This window comes from Palaemon carinicauda, chromosome 18 (genome assembly GCF_036898095.1).
Source record: "Palaemon carinicauda isolate YSFRI2023 chromosome 18, ASM3689809v2, whole genome shotgun sequence".
Classification (NCBI taxonomy): domain Eukaryota; kingdom Metazoa; phylum Arthropoda; class Malacostraca; order Decapoda; family Palaemonidae; genus Palaemon; species Palaemon carinicauda.
Window position 1 is genome coordinate 83,439,638 of NC_090742.1, and position 7,500 is coordinate 83,447,137.

Sequence of the window (7,500 nt, forward strand, 5' to 3'; positions counted from 1 at the left end):
CCTCTAAAAATATGTTTAGGACGGCATTTAAAAAAATCAAATTTTAGTGAAATATATGGGTAAATTTTACCGGTAATCTTCAACGACACTTTTCCTTTACTAATTTATACTTCCGAGAAAATATACGTATAGGCTACTTATATGTTGGGTATTTCATCTTCCTTTATTTTTTATTTACTTTGTATTGATAGGTTTAGATTCGGAATCACGTTGGCCTTAGTTTTTGCTGCACAGGAGATATAGAATATGCTTTGAAAAGATATCTCGAATAGAATTTGTATATATATATATATATATATATATATATATATATATATATATATATATATATATATATATATATCAATGTGACACGTTACTATTCACATCATTGGGATTGTACAGGTTTTCAATGGAGGAAATGTAAAATTGATCTAATTAAAATGATTTTCCTCTTTATAATTGAACTTCCCTTTTTTTCTCTCAACTTTTCAGAACACTTGATAACCTCTTTAATATATCAATAGACCAAGTATCTGTTCGACCTTTTCTGCTCGATTCTTCTAAATGCTTAATCAAAAGGTATCTGATTCTGGCTGTCAAAAGGAGCCTGAAACGGACTTCGACAGCGCACTTGTGTTGAAAAGGTTGCTTTTGAAAAGGGTGTCATTTCTGTATGACGAGGATATAAATTGTTTCATCTCTGAAGTTCACTTTAAAGAGAAGTGCCCCTTAACGACTGCGAGGGCTAATTGCCAGAAAGCGATATTATCGGCATCCGCTGTCAGCCACTGAAGTGGCACTCTTTGTCCGCAGAAAGTAAATATAGTATTTGATATTGCATACTTGAAAGGTGTGTGGCAAGGATCTCTATGATGTCCAGCCATGCAAACTGACGTCATTACTGTTCCTATTTATACCTCGTATACCAATTATAATGAATATGACGGAATTTGTTTTACTATTACTATTATCATTATCATCATTACTACCTAAGGTACAACCTTAATTGGAAAAGCAGGATGCTATAACCCCAAGTGCTCCAACACAGAAAAATAGCCAAGTGAGGAAAGAAAATAAGGAAATACATAAACCACAAGAGAAGTAATGAGCAATTAAAATAGAATATTTTAAGAAGAGTAACAACATTAAAATAGATTTTTAACACATAAATATAACAAGAGATTTATGTCAGTCTATTCAAAATACAAGCATTAACGTCTGAAGTTAATTATCGTTATCAGGTATACCATAAGGTCTTTTCTTTTCTGGGTCTAAAATACCGAGAAAAAAAGTAAGGTTTCTCAGGAAATAAAAGAATAAGACTTGTGGATGAGAATAAAAAAGCTAAATATGAACTCAGGCGAAGATTGTCCTACTTTCATCGTTCAACAAAGAATCAATACCCGAGGACTTTCTGAGCGGTTTTCAAAGCTTTCTCTCACATATTAGCAAAATTCTTTTAAAGGGATCTTGATGATAATACAATGTTCGAGAACATGGTGATGATGGGCTATCTGGTGATGTCTATGGTGTCTTCGAAAGAGATGATGATGATGATGATGGTGGTGGTGGTGACGGAAAAGTATGTTTGCAATGGTGCTAGATAAGATTTTTGGGTATCTTGTGTGAAAAAAAAAATTCGATTATTTGTAGCGTCTTCAAATTTCAAGAAAACAGAAGAAAGCTTCCCGAGATCTACAATCAGCTTGAAGCATTACAGTGATCTCATACTCTACCATTACCTAACATCGCTAACTACTGTCAATTAATATAAAACTGTATCAACTGTGTGTCACACGATCGTACATAGTTCATTTTGTGTATATATTATGCTTATATCTTCGTTCTTCCCTCGCACTTTCTAAAAAGAACAGGAATAAACATGCCTGTTTTTCTCACCGGTAACGGTGTCGGTTTTGAACATGAAATTTCCTGTTGCATTGAGTTTTTGTATGTAAAGGAGAGTGGTCTATAATAAACTCACTCAGTTGCTTTCATCCTGTCTTTGAGTCACAACCTTCTCTCGGCCCGTCACAAAACAGTTTTATAAACGAAGAAACATGTTATTGTAGTAAAATCTAAGTTAGCTGATCACGTTCGTACCACCTACGAACAAATATGTTCTTATACCAATGTCTCTTCAATATTTAGGCAAGTAGCTCATAAGCCTGACTTCCCTAACTGAAAAGAAACAACTTTCACAATACCGTACGTGGCAAAGTATATCTACTGATTATTGCTAAACTACACTTTATCAATTATTCATGAACTCTTGCAAAGTGTCATGATAGTTGCAAGTCTATTTAGATCAACAAAACCAGAATCAAAGTTGAACTCACGTTAATATTTTAATATCTTACATGTTGTTTGCATCTGAATCTCTCTCTCTCTCTCTCTCTCTCTCTCTCTCTCTCTCTCTCTCTCTCTCTCTCTCTCACGCATATATATATATATATATATATATATATATATATATATATATATATATATATATATATATATATATACACAGACATATACAGTATATATATACGTACATATATATATATATATATATATATATATATATATATATATACACTGTATATAAATAAATATATATTTATGCACATATATATACATATATATATAAATGAATATATATTTATACATATATATATATATATATATATATATACATATATATATATAAATACATACATAATTATATATAGACATATATATATATATATATATATATATATATACATACACAAACACACACGCATATATATACATATATATACACACACACACACACACACATATATATATATATATATATATATATATATATATATAATATCGTAACCACTACAGCACTACAGATAGAAAACTTTAAAAATCATCAACCGAAACTGAAAAAAAAATAATCAGTCCTGCTTTTTTGTGTTCAGCAACATGTAGACACCAATATAGACAAATAATGTCTATTATATAATCCCACTGGTAATACAGAAAAAAAAATCGCCCCCAGATCTGTAAAAATGAAAACCTACATTTACTTTCGATGTACTTACCAACCATTTCATCTCCGTAGAGTTATCATTTCACAAGCGCGTATGTTCTGAAAATTACGCAACTTGTACACTTGTCAAGACGATCTGCAAGAAAAGAGTGAAAATGTCAGTGATGGCGATCAAGACTTCTGAAATAATCATTACCATGAATAAATTATTTAGATATTATTATACAAATGGAATGAAACTACCAGAGCTACTCTCTCTCTCTCTCTCTCTCTCTCTCTCTCTCTCTCTCTCTCTCTCTCTCTCTCGTGTTCCCCTTACTCCAGCAGAGTAAAATATACTGTACACCAGGGTGCAATACTGGCAACCATATACCATTCTACGGACCCCGAAGAATCACAAAGACGGCAAAAGGAAATGAAAATATCGGAAAGAGTCAGAGGAGGTGTACAGTGATGGAAGTATGAGTGAACGAGGTTGTGTGAAAGGAAGGAGAAACAATATCTGATAATAAACAAGACAAACGGGGTCCAGTATAAAACGGGGATCAAGGGAATAAATAAAAGGAAAAGAACGATAAGAGAACACAATAAATAATATGGATGAAAAATGAAGGGGAGAACAAGGGACCCGTTTCCTCGCTGCCTTTTATCAATAACAGTGTTCATATAAACGAGGGGTTTTCCTACTACGGCCATTTCGATTTAGATTCGTGGCGTAACTCTCCAGATTTGCCAGGTAAGAGAAGTTCATGATGTGAAAAGACACTAAGTGACGCGCGCGTTCCCACACGTACACACATATATGTACAGTATATGTATATATATGTGTATACATACATATATATATATATATATATATATATATATATATATATATATATATATATATACATACATTATATACACACACACACACAGATTTTAATGCTCACCATAGGGAGTGGTTAAGTTCTATCTCTCCTACCGATCGCCATGGCTTAAGAGCTTTAGACTTTGCCTCTGAATCAGGCTGTGAGCAAATCATAAATGAAGCTACTCACAGGTCTGGTAATTGCTTGGACCTCGTATACACTGACTCCCCTGGCGTTATAACTAGTAAGGTTGGTTCTCCAGTCAGGACATCTGATCATGCCTTGATTTCATTATTAGTGAAGACTGAGCAGCTTGTCCCTGATATATCATATTCATGTAAAATTTATATGAAATCCCAAGCAGACTGGAATGGGATTTTACATGATCTTTTGTGCTTGAATTGGTCACAATTATATAATAGTGTAGATCCTGTTGTCCCTTTGAATGAGAATCTAGTCAACATAATTGATAGGCGTATCCCTTCTCGTGTGCTAAGGTACCGAGTGAAGGACAAACCGTGGTTCAATGATGTTTGTAGACGTGCTTATTTGGAGAAACAGGAGGCCTATCATCTTTGGAAGGGTAACAGATCAGATTTGACCTGGAACAACTATACTCAGCTTCGAGCTTTTGCTCAGAGAGTTTATGCCTCAACTGAAAAGGAGTACAATTTAACCATAAAAGAAACACTTTCTGGTACAACTCAGGAACATAAATGGTGGTCTACCCTTAAATCTGCACTCTTTGGTGTAGATGCAACAGTTCCTCATTTACTTAAACAAGATGGCTCAGTCACTTACTGTCCAAAGGAAAAGGCAACCCTTTTGGCTGATGTTTTTGACAGTAAACAGAGTAATGAAAAACTTGAACTTCCTCATTCCTGTTTTCCTGAGGCTAAACTAACTAGTTTAGCTTTTCGATCTCGTGAGATTAAAGCTCTGTTGATGGACCTTGATGCTTATGGAGGTGTAGACCCAAATGGTATTTTTCCTTTGTTTTTTATAAAGACAGCAGATTTCTTAGCTCCAAGATCATCTGTTATTTTACGCAAGTTAGCAAGAAGAGGAGCTTTTAGCACTAGTTGGAGAATTGGTAATGTTACTCCTCTATGTAAATGTGTTTGTGGTAGCTCAAGTCCCACTGATTACCGCCCAATTTCCATAACTCCCATATTATCTAAAGTTTTTGAACGTCTTCTGGCAAAACGTCTTAATAGGTTTGCTGAAGGTAATCATCTACTCCCTAGTTTGCAATTTGGTTTTCGTAAAGGCCTTGGAGCATGTGATGCCCTTCTTACAATCTCCAATGCTGTACAGAAATCCCTTGATTGTGGTCAGGAAGTTCGTATGATTGGCCTTGATTTTAGTGCTGCCTTTGACCGTGTTAATCATGAGGCCCTTGTTTTCAAACTGAAACAGTTGGGAGTGGGTGGGTCGTTTCTTAGCATTATTATTGATTTTTTAAGTAATAGATCTGAAAGAGTTGTTGTTGATGGGCACCATAGTGATTATAGGAATGTGATATCCGGTGTTCCACAGGGTAGTGTTCTTGGCCCATTACTTTTCATACTATACACACATGACATGGGGTTTGGCCTAGAAAACAAGCTTGTTGCATATGCAGATGATGCTACTCTCTTTGCATCAATTCCATCCCCTGAATGTAGATCTATGGTTGGTGAATCCCTTAATAGAGATTTAGCTAGAATTAGTGCATGGTGCAAATTATGGGGTATGAAGTTGAATCCTAACAAAACTCAAAGTATGATTGTAAGTAGGTCAAGGACGGTGGCTCCTCAACATCCGGATCTCAGTATTGATAATGTTTCTTTAAATATGTATGACTCTTTCAAAATTTTAGGTGTGATTCTCGACAGTAAATTTACTTTTGAGAAACATATAAGGTCTGTGTCTTCTTCAATTGCACAAAAAATAGGCTTATTGAGAAAGTCTTTCAAGATTTTCGGTGATCAATCTATTCTGAAGAAGTGTTTTAATTCTTTCATTCTACCTTGTTTTCAGTATTGTTCTCCTGTCTGGTCTTCAGCTGCTGATTCTCATCTTAATTTGTTGGACAGAAACTTAGGGTCTATTAAATTTCTTATTCCTGATCTAGATATTAATCTCTGGCACCGTCGTTCAATTAGTTCATTATGCATGTTGCATAAGATTTTTTATAACTCCGACCATCCTTTACATTCAGATCTCCCTGGACAATTCTATCCTGTTCGTAATAATAGGCAGGCAGTTAATTCTAATAGCCAGGCCTTCTCCATCACGAGGCTCAATACTACGCAGTACTCTAGAAGTTTTATTCCAGCTGTTACCAAGTTGTGGAATGATCTTCCTAATCGGGTGGTTGAATCAGTAGAACTTCAAAAGTTCAAAGTTGGAGCAAATGCTTTTTTGTTGACCAGGCGGACATGAGTCTTTTATAGTTTATTTATGACATATTTGTTTTTGATGTTGTTAATAGTTTATATATGACATGTCTGTTTTGACGTTGTTACTGTTTTTAGAATGATTTATTGTTAATTTGTTCTCTTCATTTATTTATTTCCTTATTTCCTTTCCTCACTGGGCTATTTTTCCCTGTTGGAGTCCCTGGGCTTATAGCATCTTGCTTTTCCAACTAGGGTTGTAGCTTGGATAGTAATAATATATATATATATATATATACATATATATATATATATATATATATATATATATATATATATATATATATATATATATACAACAAAAGACAAATGCAGCCGTTTCTAGTACACGGTAAAAAAATCCTCAGACATGTCTTTATTCATGTCTGGGGTTCGGCCAGTTTCATCAACACACTGGCCAGTGCAAATTGGTGATGATGGGAGACTTTTGTCTGATCACCCACAGCTGACCTAGTACGGGTGGCGCTGGCTAGTACAGCTTTGCAGATCACGGCGATACGCAAACCCTTCCACCATGTTAAGGTATCCCCATTCTGAAAGGGATATATATATATATATATATATATATATTACATATTCATATTTTTTATGTATAGCCTGTTTATATCACTTGCGATTTAGACCATTATCACCAGCTTCTAAATATTTGACTTAATTCAGTATCGTTTTTTCCAAAGACCATCAAGAAATTATAGCGATGCACCTAGAACTTATTCATGCAAGGTTAGCAAGATATACCAATTGCATCCTGAATGCATGGCATCAAGTATGGCATGACACTGCTGATGGCTCTTTTAATCTGCAAAACTTCACAAAACCGAAAAGAAAAAACTTACTTGAAAGAATTGCATACTTATCCATATGAGAATTTCACGTCTCAATTTAAATGGTCATACGAGCTACCGAGCATCCTGAAATGTTTTCCCTAAAACGATATAAATATGAAAAAATGCAGCCGAATAAAGAAGAGCATTTACAATAAAAAAGACTATAAGAAGGTAACGTAAAAATTATATGCATATAAAAATGTTTATGTTATGCCTGAGAGAGAGAGAGAGAGAGAGAGAGAGAGAGAGAGAGAGAGAGAATGACCTTGGAGCAGCTGCATCCAGTAGATTCTCGTGTCATCAAAGCTTTAGGAGGAAATTGGATGTGTGCATGATAGTTACGAAGGATAGTGATGGATAGAAGAGCCTCGGCTTCGCTTTTAACATCACAG

General features: G+C 34.6%; 1 long non-coding RNA gene across 1 annotated transcript in view; it reads right to left on the reverse strand.

Annotated features, from left to right (window-relative positions):
* Window positions 1-3,060: 3,060 nt before the first annotated feature.
* The window catches only part of LOC137657122 (uncharacterized), a 694,375-nt gene continuing 689,935 nt past the window's right edge, over window positions 3,061-7,500 (reverse strand). The window contains exon 4 of the long non-coding RNA XR_011047115.1: window positions 3,061-3,125. This is a non-coding gene — a long non-coding RNA (uncharacterized lncRNA). The remainder of the gene's footprint in view (window positions 3,126-7,500) is intronic.